The sequence below is a fragment of the Protopterus annectens genome, chromosome 10.part0 (assembly GCF_019279795.1).
Source record: "Protopterus annectens isolate FY-2018-M chromosome 10.part0, PAN1.0, whole genome shotgun sequence".
In the NCBI taxonomy this organism is placed as follows: Eukaryota; Metazoa; Chordata; order Ceratodontiformes; family Protopteridae; genus Protopterus; species Protopterus annectens.
This window is the reverse complement of record NC_056744.1, coordinates 1780335538-1780352234: the sequence shown is the minus strand read 5'-3', so window position 1 is coordinate 1780352234 and position 16697 is coordinate 1780335538. Positions and strand designations below refer to the sequence as shown.

At 37.6% G+C, this 16697-nt stretch overlaps 1 protein-coding gene across 1 annotated transcript in view; it reads left to right on the top strand.

Moving 5' to 3' along the window:
* Positions 1-16610: 16610 nt before the first annotated feature.
* Positions 16611-16697, top strand: part of LOC122814018 (carbonic anhydrase 4-like) — a 287411-nt gene continuing 287324 nt past the window's right edge. The window contains exon 1 of the mRNA XM_044086598.1: positions 16611-16693. The gene's annotated coding sequence lies outside the window, so the exon portion shown is untranslated. The remainder of the gene's footprint in view (positions 16694-16697) is intronic.

Here is a 16697-nt window from a genome sequence, read left to right as displayed (position 1 = left end):
CAGACTTCCACCCCACCTAATCTTTCACCTCCTACAACCTCTCAACTGTACAACTCCCTCTTTAAGAACAATTCCTATTAATTGTATTAACACATTCTTCTTAAATTAAAACCATGTTCACCTTCAGCTGATAAACTGTCAGCTCTCATCCTAAAGATTGCTGCAAATCCTATAGCAAACCCAGTGTCCATCCTTATAAATCACTCCACAAGAGAATCAATTGTCCCTACTATTGGATTTGTATTATCTGGAAAAAATCCTACATAATACTCACCCACAAGGGAGGGAATTGTATTGAACTCTCCAGTTATAGGCCTATAGCCATACTCTTTCCTCATTCCAAAATGCTAGAACACTGTGTTCACAAACAAATCTTAACCTATCCCATTCAGGAAAACCTGACCACCCCTACCCAGGATGGCTTTCACCCTTACCACAGTACAACTACTGCTCTCATCTCCTTTAGCTTCACCCTTACCACAGTACAACTACTGCTCTCATCTCCTTTATCTTCACCCTCACCACAGTACAACTACTGCTCTCATCTCCTTTATCTTCACTCTTACCACAGTATAACTACTGCTCTCATCTCCTTTATCTTCACCCTCACCACAGTACAACTACTGCTCTCATCTCCTTTATCTTCACCCTTACCACAGTACAACTACTGCTCTCATCTCCTTTATCTTCACCCTCACCACAGTACAACTACTGCTCTCATCTCCTTTATCTTCACCCTTACCACACTACAACTACTGCTCTCATCTCCTTTATCTTCACCCTTGCCACAGTACAACTACTGCTCTCATCTCCTTTATCAACTTAATCTGTCTTGCCAGAGATAACAATAACCTTGTGTCCTGCCTCTTCTTAGACCTTTCTAATGTCTTTGACACTGTCTCCCACTCCATCCTCCTCTTCAAACTATCCCAACTAAATTTATCCACATCTACTATCTCTTAGTTCAACGGCTACCTTACAGATGGGATGCAATCTGTCAAATAGCTCTCTACGCTCTCTCCCTTTCTCCCCATCAATATGGGTGTCCCTCAAGGCTCACTTTTAGGTCCCGTTCTTTGTAACATCTTTACTAATCAATTTTACCAATCATGACCCCCAGTCCTCCCTCATTCAGTATGCTGATGACTCCACTATCACCTCTTTTGCTGACAACCCTTCTGACCTACTAACCAATACACAAAAATCCTTCAACCTTACTGAATCCTGGCTATATAACAATCAACGTATTCTTAACCCTAAAAAGACAAAACTCCTCCTTTTCCTGCCAAAATCCCTCTATCACCTTAAATCTTCATTTATCATCACTGCACTAAATAACACTTTCATTACCCTTGAAACTCATACTAAGCTCCTTGGTGTGACCAGAGATGATCAGCTCAAATTTGATCTACATGTAAATCATTGCATTAAGAAAACTCACCAAAAGCTTGGTTTATTATACAGAAATAAAATGTTCCTGACTCTTGACTCTAGAATCTCACTCACCCATGCCTATCTCCTCCCTAACCTCTTCTATCGCTCACAAATTCTAACTAATCTACAATCTTCACTTGTCTCCAAATCAGAATCTACCTTAACAAGTTAGCCAGATTCGCTGCTCGTCTATCCTTTATATTTTATTATTACCAAACTCTGGTGATTCTCAGCTGGCTACAGTTTCCTAATCAACTCTTATTTTCCCAACTTCTAGTTATTCGTTCTATCCTGAATAAACCCTCCACCTGCCCTAGTATCAGAACACTTATCTCCCGCTACACCCCCCTCGAGTTCTCAGAAGCTCTGACCAATACCTTCTGCAAATTTACAAACCTAGAAAATTAATTGGACAGTATCTCTACAGCTCTTCTCTTATCACCCAACAAATTTCCTTTCCCCCTGAGAAATATTTTCAATGTTCATAAATTTAAGAAAACACTTAAAACTACATCTAAATAGCACTTGGTCTTGCCTCTGTAATCATTCTACTTGAACACTTCCCCTACTCTAGTTATATTTTTAGTATTATTGCTTATATTGTCAAAGTCTTTGTAATTATTTGTCATGTACTTTATCAAGGTCTTATGTTTATAGTTGTAATGTGGAGCTTTTGTCCCCTGGCCTCTATTGAAAAAAAGGGCAATACCCAGTCGAACTATCCTGGTTAACAAATGTCAAATAAATAAATACATAAAGATTTTGTTACAGTGAGAATATTGGGCTTATGTTGGGTAATCTAGGCATGCAGTTTAGCAATATTATTTCTTAAGCTTTGAACATTTATGATAGCAAAAGTTAGATTACAGGGGTTGGAGGTTGACCCTTGTAGGGTTAGAGCAGTATGTGGAGCACAATTGTCTTGATCTTTATTGTGATAGGTGGGGCCAGGATTAGGGTAAATGCCTCCTCCTAGAAGGATTTTAGTGTGTTGAGGAATTAATGATACTGTTTCATTTTGACAGCATTTTTCCACTTAATTTTCTTTGGGTTTGAGTTGAAATGGAGTTAATCAGTCTATGTTTGGAGTAAAGGTGAGGGGCGCCATTAAATAGGTTTGGTGCTATGTGTGGGAGAGTGTTGAGAGGAAGTATGAAGAGTTGTTTGGGACAGAAGTGGAGAGATGGGAGCTATCATAGAGGCATGGTAGGACAATAGAATGAGAGCTATCATAGAGTCATGGTAGGATGATAGAATGAGAGCTATCATAGAGTCATGGTAGGACGATAGAATGAGATCTATCATAGAGTCATGGTAGGATGATAGAATGAGAGCTATCATAGAGTCATGGTAGGATGATAGAATGAGAGCTATCACAGAGTCATGGTAGGATGATAGAATGAGAGCTATCATAGAGTCATGGTAGGACGATAGAATGAGAGCTATCATAGAGTCATGGTAGGATGATAGAATGAGAGCTATCATAGAGTCATGGTAGGATGATAGATGGCCCTGTAGGAGGACAAGACTAGCGGATAAGCAGAGGAGTAGCATGATTCTTGAAAGGCATCTGTATATTATAGTTGGCAGGTATCATAGAGTCATGGTAGGAGGATAGATGCCCCTGTAGGAGGACAAGAATAGCGGATAAGCGGGTGAGTAGCATGATTCTGGAAAGGCATCTGTATGTTATAGTTGGCAGGTAGTGGGAAAGTAAGGATAAAGGAGGAAAAAGAAGGCACAAAGTAGAAGGATGTTTATGGTGGAGAAGTCTGAAAACGTATTTGAAGACAAACCTCTACTTGAAAACAAATATAGGTAAAGACATCTGAATATCATATATTTTACAAAGGAAAGCATAAGAATATAAAAGTTAAATCCAATGAGAAACAAAAATGTTTAGTCTTGTAGAAAAGAAACAAAAATAGACATTGAACTGGTCGATGAACTGAAAAGTGGAAGGTTTAGTGTGGAGACCCCCACCTCCATAAAGGCAATATCACAACACGATGAGTCAAACAGTCCTTAAATGGTATTGCAATAGAGACAGACACTTTTGAAGAAGATGTACCAAAAGGGGAAATGCTGAGGTCTACTGCAGGACACTTCCTTAAAAGTCTAGTTAGAAGGGCACATCAACTGAATGTGGAAAAACAGTGAGCAAATTGGACAATCTCAGTCAAAAAGAACACTACTTAAGGGAAGATCTGCCTGATTTAATAAAAATGGACAGATATATCAAGGTAGATGAGAGATAAGGATTACAGAAACTAAACAAGACTCAGACGTTTAGATGACTGAAAAAAAACAGATGAATACCGTAACTGAGACTATTATGAGAGGTTCACATTACTTAAAAGAAAAAATAACATTTACTGCTGTGCAGCTAAGCCATTAACAGATAATGTGCTACAACAAAAATGTAGAGCAACAAACATACCTCTCAACTGTCCAGATTTTCGCAGAATGTCCAGATTTTTGCTTCAGATTTTTGGTGTATTCCTCATAAAATTTGTGATAAATCACCAGGATGATCTGAGGATTGAAATCACTAAATAATGACATACATTTCAGTTTTAGACTTCATATCCATCAGAACATATATGTTAACACAAACCCTGTTAGTCTAGCAACTTTCTATGCTTGTAAGAGGAACATTTAAAATATGTCCCTGTTTTGGGGCCTTTGTCACCCCCCCCATTTTTTTCAGGCTTTGTCCAGATTTCTTGTGCTAAGAGACTGAGAGGTAAGGCAGCAGAGGTAAGGAGGATACCAACTAAGATGTGTCCATGGAAGCAATGAATGGACAGAATTATAAAGCAAGTAAAGCAAAAAATATAACTTTTTGAAGAATACAGAAAAGGGAACAGATGGTCAGGAATTCTTAGAAAGATAAATGCTGCAAAAGCAGCACAAAATAATAAATCAGGCCAGGATTTATCATTTACTATTTCCAATAATAAATTAAAAACATCCGCAAAAGCAGAAAACTTAAAAGGCATGTAGATAAATATAAAGGAAAAGTGCAAAGTGAGCAAATCACTGCTGCCCAAATAAAGTTTTATGGAGAATTTGGAAACAAAGCAAAAGCAATAGAGTCCCCTCCAAAGAAGAACTTGATACATTTTGGAGAAGGATTTATAAAGACACTGTTGAACATAACACAGATAATGAATGAAAAGAACAGTTAAAAGAAACATTATGAAGCTTTAATGCAGAGAACATGAAAAGGGAGGACTTACACCCAGAGGAAATAATACAAAATGAAGAAAAGCTCCAAACTGGAACTTCTGGTTCCAGAAGCAGTACCTACATTCTTGCTAAAGGTATCGACATATTTACATGAAGATTTAGCCTTAAGAAAACTTACTTATGTATGCACATCTTGAACAAACTCTAACCTGGATAGCAACAGAAAAAAAACTCCTCCTCCTCCTTAAGAGTAAACCTGCAAACCATCCTATGAACTATAGACCAGTAACCTGCCTTCTGACAATATGTAAATTATATATTGGAACTGATAGAGATAGAGTGTATAGCCATCCAGACAAAAAAAGCAGTCAGAGCAATAGAATAAAACAGTAATGAAATGAAGTGATGTGGACAAAGAATCCTCTATTCTTAAATAAACCCATATTAGCAAGCTGTAAAAAGTAAAAAAAAAATCTAAGCATGACGTATAGATTACAAAAAAGCAATCATTAGCATCCAAACTTCATGCATAATAGAATGCTTACAGATGTGTAAGATACAACCTAAAGTGATAAATTACATAGCAGCCACTATGAAAGAATGGTACCCCACCTTACAACAGAATAAAGGAAAAATTAGTATCTCAGTCATAAAAGTCCAAAAAGGATATTTGGGGTCATTCTTTGTCCCACTGCTGTTTTGCCTTGCTCTGAAACCATTGAACTGTTTCCCTAAAAGACTAGTTTATGGTTACAACTTCACTTCCAGAAACCAGCCTTGCCTAATGGCATCTTATTTGTTACGTGCAGATGGTTTAAAACTGCATAGCTCATCAGACAAGCAACTGAAAGCACAACTACAGATGGTTAAAACTTTTTCAAATGCTACCACTTCTCATTTAAAATTCTAACATATATCTAGTTATAGTGGTAGCGTTTTGCCAAGTAGCAGGCTTCATAATTTCATTAAATGTGTTACTCCTGATCTCGTGCCCTTTGCTTACTTAAATCCTGCTAGTGGGCATTCTCTTCACTAAAACTGATATCATAGTTGGCTTTAGGCATGGGCAACACCTCTAGCTGTGGTGCGCCCCCCAGTCTTCTTTGGGGAGCCCAACAAATGTAGCTCCTCAGTGGGGGGGAAATAAAGATGAAAAAAACATTATTCATTCTCTGACTATAGCTTTATCCTAAACAGGGTTGTGATATGACCCTGTAAAGATGAAGCCGATAGTCAGTGAATGAGCATTAGTAAGGTAAGCACTAGACACTGATAGTCCAGAGTGACTTCTTAATGCATAGCTGGCATTTTAAGAAGAGCAGAAACTCCTGATCTGCAGGCATGTTGTTCTCTTTCACTGAATTTTACAAAATACTGTCAGGACACCAGATACTATAACTCTTAACTTCTTTGCTCATTAATTCTGGGCAAAGCCAAACTTAATGGCAGAATAAAGGCTCAGAATAGGAACACTTTTTAAATATTACCCCGATTCGCTTTAAGAAGGTTAAAAATAGCATGTTTTGTATAATGCACATTTTCTGGACAATGAGTCTGCAACACTAATGTCTTGCATTACTGACTGTAATCCTGAATTATTTACCAGAAAACATTTTATTTATTTATTTTACGAGGTACAGGATGAAAATATGTGGTAAAATCAGGAACTTTCTGTGAACTCAGGGACAGTGACAGGTATGCATTACCCCAGATAGCTGCTAAACAATATTCACTGGTCAGGTGTGGCAGTACTAGTTATTCATGTGCAGTACTAGTGATCTGATGTGGTAGTACTAGTGATTTGACATGGCAGTTCTAGTGATCTGATGTGGCAGTACTAGTGATCAGACATGGCAGTACTAGTGATCTGATGTGGCAGTACTAGTGTCATGCAATCCATTTGTTGAAATCAGTGTAAAACAAGCATTATAGCTTATGCTTATGTTTCAGTGCGGGGGTAACAAACTAGCTATAATTTCTTTCACTTTCTATCACAAACATCATTGGCATCACCATTATGTTTATGTGTGTGTGTGTGTGTGTGTGTGTGTGTGTGTGTGTGTGTGTGTGTGTGTGTGTGTGTGTGTGAGAGGGTGAATGTGGTTGCAATGAATGTCTGAGTAACAAGTGGGTACTTACCATTCCAAACATATTACACATGATGGGCGGCTATCTTTGGTGGTTTGGTAGGGAAGAGATGTGTGTTCATTGCTACTATGGTGCAGTGAGTAGCACTGCCATTTTACAGTGCTTTGCTCTGTTTGAGTTTTGGGCTGCAGCTTTTTCTTTGTGGAATCTGCATTCTCTTCTTTTCTGTGTGCAATTCTATCCATGTGCTCTGGTTTCCTCCAGCAATTGAAAGATATGCACTAGGTGAATTGGCATGCCTCCAGCTTCTCTGAAGGTGAATGTGCAGTGTGTGTGTGTGTGTGTGTGTGTGTGTGTGTGTGTGTGTGTGTGTGTATGAGTGTGTGTTTGTGTGCGTGTGTGTCTGTAAAAAATCTCCAACTTTTATCTGTGCACAATCTCAGTAATGTTATACACAGACAACAAATGTATAGTTATCCCCTTTGGGAAAAAAACATGTACCCATGAATTACCATGTAGGTGGCAGTACACTAAACACCAAAAGTGTGATAAGAGACTTAGGGACACAGGTGGACAGTGGTCTCACCTTCAATAACCACATTGCCACAACAGTCAGGAAATCCTTCTATGTGGCACACCTCATCACTAATGGCTTTTCATCCAGAAAAAAGGAGGTCATTGTCCCACTGTACTCATCTCTCATTAGACCCATTATAGAATACAATGCCCCATTTGGTATGTATCTCTGGAGACATCTGCAACAACTAGAAAGGCCACAGAAATACCTCACTAAAAGAATCACAGGCCTAAAACAGATGCCCTATGCTGACCGCCTTAAAAAACTCCAGCTATAGTCTGTCGCATATCGTCTACTCAGAGGCAATCTCCGCTTAACATACAAGGCCATGTCAAACCCAGAGCTGTTGGACATGCTACACTTAAAGAAATCCCAATCCCTCAGAGCCATACACTCCAGGGATCTAAACCTTGTCATCACAATAAACAAAACATGCTGGAGAGATAAGTTACTGACCCAGAGACTCCCCAGACTCTGGAATAGACTGTCCATACATGTCAAGCAGAGCGTCTCCTTGGCCTTCTTCAAAAGGAACCTTGACGATTGGATAGGAGAAAAGAAATTCACCCCGGGGATCACATCAGTTGTCCTGCTAGACAGGGGTCCAGGGAAGTAAATAGTGTGGGAAGAAATAGCCAGGGAATTGTTATGGCTGGGCTTGTATAGGCCCTAGGGCCGATAGCCTAGTACCAACCTATGAACAACTCTTTTGGGTAGAAGTAATAAATGCATTTAACAAGTAATTGTATTTCAAAAATAAAGGTATAAAATGCATCACAGAACATTTTGACCTTTAGAGCTTCTAGGGTCTGGTGGTCCCCACACTTCAGACTACATTATTGGATTTTGATTTGGAATTACTGGCAGACTCTGCTCTCATCTGCACTCATTTAAAATGGGACCTGCTCAGATGTGTATAGAGAAGTTTGCTGTTGTTTGTGTGTGTGGGGACTGTGTTGTCATAACTTCCTTAATTTTCCTCACAATAAAACATCAAAGGTGTGCGCAAGTGGTCATAGTGACATTTTCATGCTAGAGACATTGTGATCAGTATTTCTTTTACTACTTTAGTGTGTGTAGAGGCAGTATAACATGTAGGTGCAACAAGTTGGAATACATTATTGAGATTATTACTGTTTTCATATTTCTCACAATCTCACATCAAGCAGGTATACAGATGGCTGTATTTAGGGGTAGGGGTGACGAATGAGGATGCATGCAATGTATATGTATGATCAGTCACTTGAAATGCATTATTATGGTCATTTAAACCTCTGCTTTCATCCCAATCTAACACCTGAAGGAAAGATGCCGACAGTATTCCCAAATAGGATTTATGCATCCTCTCAAACATTTGTCCTGTTAGTTTGTTTTAAGCTACTATTTTGTCAGCTTTGAATATTAAGTCTTAGACAAAATGTATGTCTTCTTTAAAAGAAAAATAAGCCTGAAATTACTTTCTTACTCGTGACTTTTGTTCAGGCACCAGTGGATCAAACAATTGGGAAAATGCCTTAAAATGCACCTCAAAGCATCTGTAACCCTTTGGCTTCTGGGAGTCTGACAGGCCCCAGATCCCTGGTGAAACTGAGTTATTTCCTCAACAGTTATTGCTGTGCTATCTTGGCCAGTTAGGGTGTGTTTAAAAGATGGAAGAAAAAGTAAAGTTATACAACAACACTGAATTTCTTCCTTTAATTATAGTTTTTGTTCAAGCCATCATTGGATAAAAAGGTTGGAAAAATAATACATACATACAAGTATACATAAAAGCATAAATGAAGGATACTAGCTTTAAAATGCACTTCAGGGCATTTAGAAAAATGTTTTTTTTAAACAGCTCAAATCATAGTACAAAATGTGAGAAAAGAGAGAAAAAATTAATGTGTGTGGTAGAAACCAGAGGGAAGCATGGGAGGATGTGCATGTGAGGGGATGAAATAGTAGGTAGTAGGTAACATCATAGAACCCTTTGTCTAGGGCACCATTTCATCTAAGGTCATCCCTGTACATAGAGTTGTAATGTAGCATCATTGCAACTAAATATCAGTCAGTGTGAAAGCCCATCTGTGACATGGGCCAACGTAGTGCGGTATAGAGTCAGGTCATAATGTAAGAGGATTGTAGTTATAATTTAGTCTGTGCATACTACTTCTAAAACTCTGCAGATTGAACTAAAATGTTTCTTAGGAGTGCTGACTGAAAGTATCCAGGGGGCCCCTGACTTGGGGCCCCTGACTTGACACTTACTGGTGGTCTCTGACATGCCAGCACTGGGCCTGGATATTAAAAAAAATTACATTTTTCTTTATAAGTGTGCAACAACACCTTGTGATATAAAAGAACAAGAGGAAGTGAATAAATATCTGGACAGAGATGAAAGGTCAACAATAAAGCTTGAACAAATGAAAACTATGCTTTGCAAGGAGTAATCTAGAATAGTTCTCATACAAGTGCTCAAGATGAACTGTTTTGAAGGCAGGAATATGAGCATCTTGTACCTCAGGCAGCCTGCTGCTGTCAGCCATGGGGACGTAGAACTGTGTGTGCTTAAAGTCAAATATGACTTTTGACTAGCAGCCGGGGCGGGGCTAGGATTAGGGAGTGGCAAAAGGTTTTAGGATTAGAGAGCAGGAAGTGACTTTTAGTGTTAGAGATTGATCAGGGAATTTGGGTTTCAGTGGGAGGTTTGAAGTTTAGGATTAGGGAAGTGAGAAGTGAGTTTTAAGGCTTGGGAATGATTGGAGAGTTTAGGTTTAAGGAGACTGTTGGAGTTTTAGGTTCAGGGAGTAGGAAGGGAGTTTTAGGATTAGGGAATTATTTTGGAATTTAGGTTTAGGGAGGGTGATTGGAGTTTTAGGTTTGGGCATCAACTGAGGACTTTAGAAATTAGAGAGGGGGTATGGAGATTTGGGGTTAGGGACCAGGGAATCAGATTGAGAACTAGGTGAGAGTTTTAGGTTTAGTGTTTAGGTTCTGATAGGTTAGGTAGAGTATAGGGTCAGGTGTTTGGAGAGCTATTCCAGAATGGGAAATTGGGCTAGTGGAAGTTAAAGCATTTACTTTGTCAGGGCTATGTAGTGTATAGGCTTGGATGTTGGGAAGTGTGTCCCAAGCTACTAGTATGTATACACCTGTAGTAGACTCATTTAGAAGACATAACATAATATTATAAACTGGCTTGAAATCCAGAATCTATAAATTAGCTTGCAAATCTTGCTCAGACTTACAACTTTGGTGTGATTTACTGAGCCCAAACAGCATTGGATCAGCTGGACAAGAAAAAAAGAAAACTGCTTCATTCTTAGTAAACAATACATAAAAACAGTGCATTGAAAGCTTTTATATACCTTGGTCTGTGGTGAGGAATGGGCCTCCTTGAAAATGAGTATATCTACATTGTTGGGACTGCATATATATCTGTTGATCTCATTAGATCCAAGCATAGTGAAAGTTATCAACCATGAACAAAACAAAGCTAAGATGACGTATTTTCTCTTTTTATCAGAATAATTTCAGAAAAGAGTGGGAAAGAAAAACAAACCAGAATTAGACATAAAAAAGTTGCATCAGAAAATGCAAAAAAAATAGGAAAAAGAAAGAGTACAAAAAATGACCAGAAAAAAAAACTAGAAAGTTGGAAGAACCATGTTGATCAAGAGTTGACATCTAAATCGCAAAGAACAAGCAAATTTAAACCAAAAGATGAAAAGTTGATAATTGCAGCTAAAGATAGTGGACTGCATATATGCTGGTTTACAAAGTCAATACAAAACAGAAAGATGCATAGAAATATATAGGCTATGCAGTACACTAATAGAAACAACTGTGCATCTCTTTGCTGGTTATGATATACTCATGGCTGAGGGTTTGTATATTGAAAGGTTGCATTGGGGATTGTGCAAACATTACAACATACAGGTAACTGAAAAGCGTCAGAATAAAAGAGCCACAAAAATAAGTGAAACTAAACAAGTTCTGATTACATGGCATGCTCCAATACCAACAGTTAAGAAAATCATAGAAAAGTAGCTACAGTTGCCAAAAAAAGAACAAAGTTAACATTAATCAATGAAATAGCTATACCTCATGATTATAGTGTTCTGTGTACTGAGAGACATAAAGTTAAAAAATACCATGAGATGCAAGCAGAAACTAGAGCAATATGGAATAAAGGCATCCAGGTAGTCCCAGCAGCAGTAGGAGCAATAGGGCTAATAAGAACAAGACTTTTCAAATATACTTAATTAAATATGCTACTGGCATATGAAACTCCATATGAACTGCGATGGAAGGAAATTCTGAGCATTGAAGAAATTAAAAAAATGGGCAAAGATGAAGCTGTCCTACCAGAAAGGGAGAAAAATACACACATGTATATATATATATATATATATATATATATATATATATATATATATATATATATATGTATATATATATATATGGTTCCCATTCAGAAGCCTGAAACATCATAAGCCTGAAAATCAAAATCCTGAAACCAAAAGCCTGAAAATTCAGAATCCTGAAAACTCAAAATCCTGAAAGCCCAAAATCCTGAAAGACCAAAATCCTGAAACTCATAATCCTGAAAACACAAAATAGACATACTGATGTCATTGTGGCTTTGCTATTGTTAGCCCTGTGGTGTTAGGTCATGCGTTGGGGTCAGGTAAGTGTGCGGTTGGTTTTATTTTAGGGTTAGGGGCGGTTTAAGTGAGTTAGGGTTAGGTCGCAGGTTAGGCATGTATGCAATAGTGACAAATATTGGGGTTAGGGCGGTTTAAGTGAGTTAGGGTTAGGGCCGGGTCAGGTGAGTGTGCGATAGTGACGGACCTTAGGGTTAGGGTTAGGGTCAGGGTCAGTTGGTAGATATTAGTGTCTTTATAGTGACATATTAGCATTATTTGTGTTTTCAGGATTTTGAGTTTCAGGATTTTGGTCTTTCAGGATTTTGGGCTTTCAGGATTTTGAGTTTTCAGGATTCTGAATTTTCAGGCTTTTGGTTTCAGGATTTTGATTTTCAGGCTTATGATGTTTCAGGCTTCTGAATGGGAACCATATATATATATATATATATATATATATATATATATACACAGATAAATATATAGATAGATATATGTATACCTTATATGGATATATATATATATATATATATATATATATATATATATATATATATATGGGTCTAGTTCATTTCACTGAAAACACACTTCACTGAAACTCATTTCATTGAAGGATCATTTCAGTGAAAATCAGTTGCCTGAGCACAATTCACTGTAAGCTCACTTCACTGAAAACTCATTTGACTGAAACTCATTTTGTTGAAAGGTATATGCCCTGTTCCCCACTGTAGTGTGATCCTGGAGTTAGTATATATAGTAAGTGTGGGTGTGGGGGCCAGCGCCCCCCACATTGGGGGGTGTGAGAGGCATAGCCCCCACCTATTTTAAACAGTGGAATCCATAGACATGGATAATTACAAGTTGAATGAATAACTCTTTCCAGAAGATAATATATAACCGAACTATGTGGGGGTCTATGCCCCCCATCCCCCCAATGTGGGAGGCTGTGCCCCCCACATCCCCCTTACTATTCATAAATAACCTGCCCACTTCCCTCCCTACATCCACTTGTATACAGTATGCTGATGATTCTACTCTCATCTGCTCTGCTCCATCCCCAGTAGAACTCCACTCCTCTACCCAATTGGTTTTCACAGCAGCAGAAAAATGGTTTCAACATATCTGTCTCCTCCTAAATCCCAAAAAAACCAAACTTCTACTTTTCACCCCAACCCTTAAATCCACCCCAATCACTTTTTCCATTGTGTCCTGCAATGGCACTATCATTAAACCTGACTATTCCACAAAACTGCTAGGTGTCACCATAGACAATCAGCTAAACTTTGACTATCACATTGATTTAACTATCAAGACAGTAAATAAAAAGATAGGCACCCTCTACAGACTTAAGCCCTTTCTTACTGCCACATCCAGAGTATCTCTTGCCCAAACTCACCTCATCTCTACACTACTGTATGCCTCTTCTTCCTTTATCAACATTTCTAAAGCTAACCTTCAGAAACTTAATTTAGCCTACCATAGTATTGCCAGATTTGCAACTAGCTCTCCATTCCGTACTCATCACTGTCTTAACTTAAAGAAACTCAACTGGCTAGAACTTCCAAACCTAATACTCCTACAGCAATTAGTCATGACTTTTAAAATTCTACATTACCCCTCCAACACACCCATACTGAACAACCTTATCAAACCTTATAAAAATCTTACTACACTTCGCTCAGCCAACAAGCTCCTAGTAACTACTCTCAAATCTCATAATAAAGCAGGTGACTCTTTATTTGCAAACACTATCGGATCATATTGGAATAAACTTCCCACTGAACTGACCTCCCTAGGCTCATGTCACCTTTTCAAAAAACAGATTAGAAATCATTTACAAAATCACTGGCTATGCCCATGCTCCAACCCCGACTGATAACTGCTACACTACCTGCTTTCATAGTTAACACTATATATTAAATTGTATCTTTCTTTTTCACAATGTTTGTTTCTTCTTTTGTGCAGTGATTTTTTTTTTTTAAACTGTAATGTTTATAGTATGATAGTGGAGCTTTCCTCCTCAGCCCTCTGCAGAAAATAGACATGTATCTAGCCAGGCTAGCCCAGTAATACTGTATATTCAATTGTACTTTGCTCTTTTTTTTTTTTTTTTTAGTCATTGTTTGATTGTTTTATTGTTTGATTGTTTTTTTGGTTAGTGATTTCTTTTTAAACTGTAAAATTATAGTATGCTAGTGGAGCTTTTCTCCTCGGGCCTCTGCTGAAAATGGACATGTATCCAGCCAGACTAGCCCGGTTAACAAATGTAAAATAAATAAAAAAAAAATAATAAAATAAACTATATATACTAACTCCAGGATTGCACTACAGTGAGGAAAATGGCATATACCTTTTAACGAAATGAGTTTCAGTCAAATGAGTTTTTAGTAAAGTGAGCTTTCAGTGAATTGTGCTCAGGCAACTGATTTTCAGTGAAATGATCTTTCAATGAAATGACTTTCAGTGAAGTGTATTTTAAGTGAAATGAAGTAGACCCATATATATACATATATATATATATATATATATATATATATATATATATATATATATATATATACACACACACACACACACACACACACACACACATATATATATATATATATATATACACACACACACACACACACACACACACACACACACACACACATATAGATATATATTAATTTACTTCTTAAAACTACAACACTGAATGCAAACATTTTAATACGTAGAAAACAGTAGCTCTTTATTTTGGTGATAAAATAAAACAGGTAGTTTATGTTTATTAAGGGTGTGGACTGTGCAACCAACTGTGACATTTCAGTCTGAAAAATTATCTCTGTGTATCTAAAAAGGTAACTACTTTGTGTAGGGCTTGTACCATGTGATGGACAGGCACCACATGTCAGTCATTAAGAGTGGCACAGAACTGGTGTGGTTTGCCCTAAGGGTGGGAGGTACTTGCCTAACAAACATCAACTAAGTAGTTTGATTTGTACTCTGCTGAAGCAGTTAATGAAATTCTCTGCCTGGGTATGCAGGTATTTTTACATTTCTGAAATATTATATCAAAATACACCAACACCACTGATCACACAGTGTAAATTTCCATTTTCTGTTAAGAAATACTGGTAAATCCCAAATGTAAATTGTTTGGAGTATCGGGCAAGCGTGAGGTTTTCATGGAGTTTGCTATTTTAGGCTGCAGCATGCATTGAGCACAATTTGCATTTTCTTCTCAGGGTTACTATCTATAATAATGTCTGCTTTCTTTCCGGAGGGTTGTGTATAAAGGATCTGATTAATATGTGATTCAAAAAATAGAAATTAGACTTAAAATGACATGAAATCCTGGATTTCATCTCATGAAAATGGATTTTTTTGAGAACCATAAATCAGTGTTCCTACTACAGGTGCATCAAATAAAGTAAGTTAATGGTTACAAAGAATGAGGAATGCCAGTTTTAAAAACTGTATAAAAACTCAGTAGTTATTCATAATACTGCGTCCACTTGTAAGAGTGTGAAACTATTTTTTAGAAATGTTTTGGTATGATGACTTTTGAATTATACTTGTAATAGAGGATCAAGCCCTCATAACCCTTGTTCTTTGTTTGTGTTTAGTGGTATAATCGGGTGATAAGGGGGGTATGACTTCCCCTCTTACAAAGTTTAAGACAAAAGTCAGAACTAAGTAAATTAGTTATAAGTTTAATACTTACCTGGAGGCAGATTTTTTTGAAAGTGCAGTGGCGCTTCAGAAGGAGATATGCAGTTGCAAATGACCAAAAACTCAACAGTTCATTCGAGACTTCAACATTACTCTGACCAGGGCCATTCCAGACTTCAGCATTACTTTGACCAGGGCTATTTGTAGGGAAACCACCCTCAATAACTATAATTCTGCAGTCATTGATAAATCTGAGAAACATTTTTGTAAAATTAGATTTCAGTGCCTCTTCCCTAATATACACAGACATCAACCTAGCAATGGCAATTAATGTTAAATTCATATTGGTCAATGCTGTAATACCAAGATGCCTTTGTTTGCCTGATTAAAAAAGGTCTCTAATACAAACAACATAAGCAAACCTTTACCATTTCTTTAACTGGCTGGGAAATACCAGTGAGGAAAACATTCTTACACAGATGAAAGGCATTATAGATGTCACATGGCATACATAATGTGTGCTACATGTTTGCACTATATAGGAGGATATTTAAAGAATTTATAATCTTGACTAAAAGCAAGTAATGAGAAACTGATGGAACAGATGAAAAATAGAGAGTTAAAAGAAATAAAAGGGAGCTAAAGAGAGAGAGAAGGATCTTTCATATTTTCATATCTGGGTACATATTGATTTCTGCCCAGTAGGCGCCCGATATTTTTCTCTGTTTTTTAAACGATATATCATTTGGTAATAGTGTAATCTTCGTTCTGAATCTCTTAAATAGTTTAAGTCACTGAATAGTGCTTATACCCGTAAAACGTATGTGTATGGTATACGTACACTTAAAGTTATAACCCTTCCATTTGAAATAAACGGTGTGTTTCTGATAAGATGTGCGCATTTTTTCATCCAAGCCAAGATTTGAGTATAATATACACTCTGCCCAAAAAGTCTTCCTCCGGTGTCAAACCTGCGGCTTGGGCTGCGCCCGTGACGTCAAGTAGTTCTTGTTTCATTTTTGGGGCTGCTGAGTGTCCTGAGAAGTTAGAATCGCGCTGGTTCTGGGACAGTTAACATCTTCCTACAGACGGAGGGACGGATACTGGTGGGGATTAAGTAA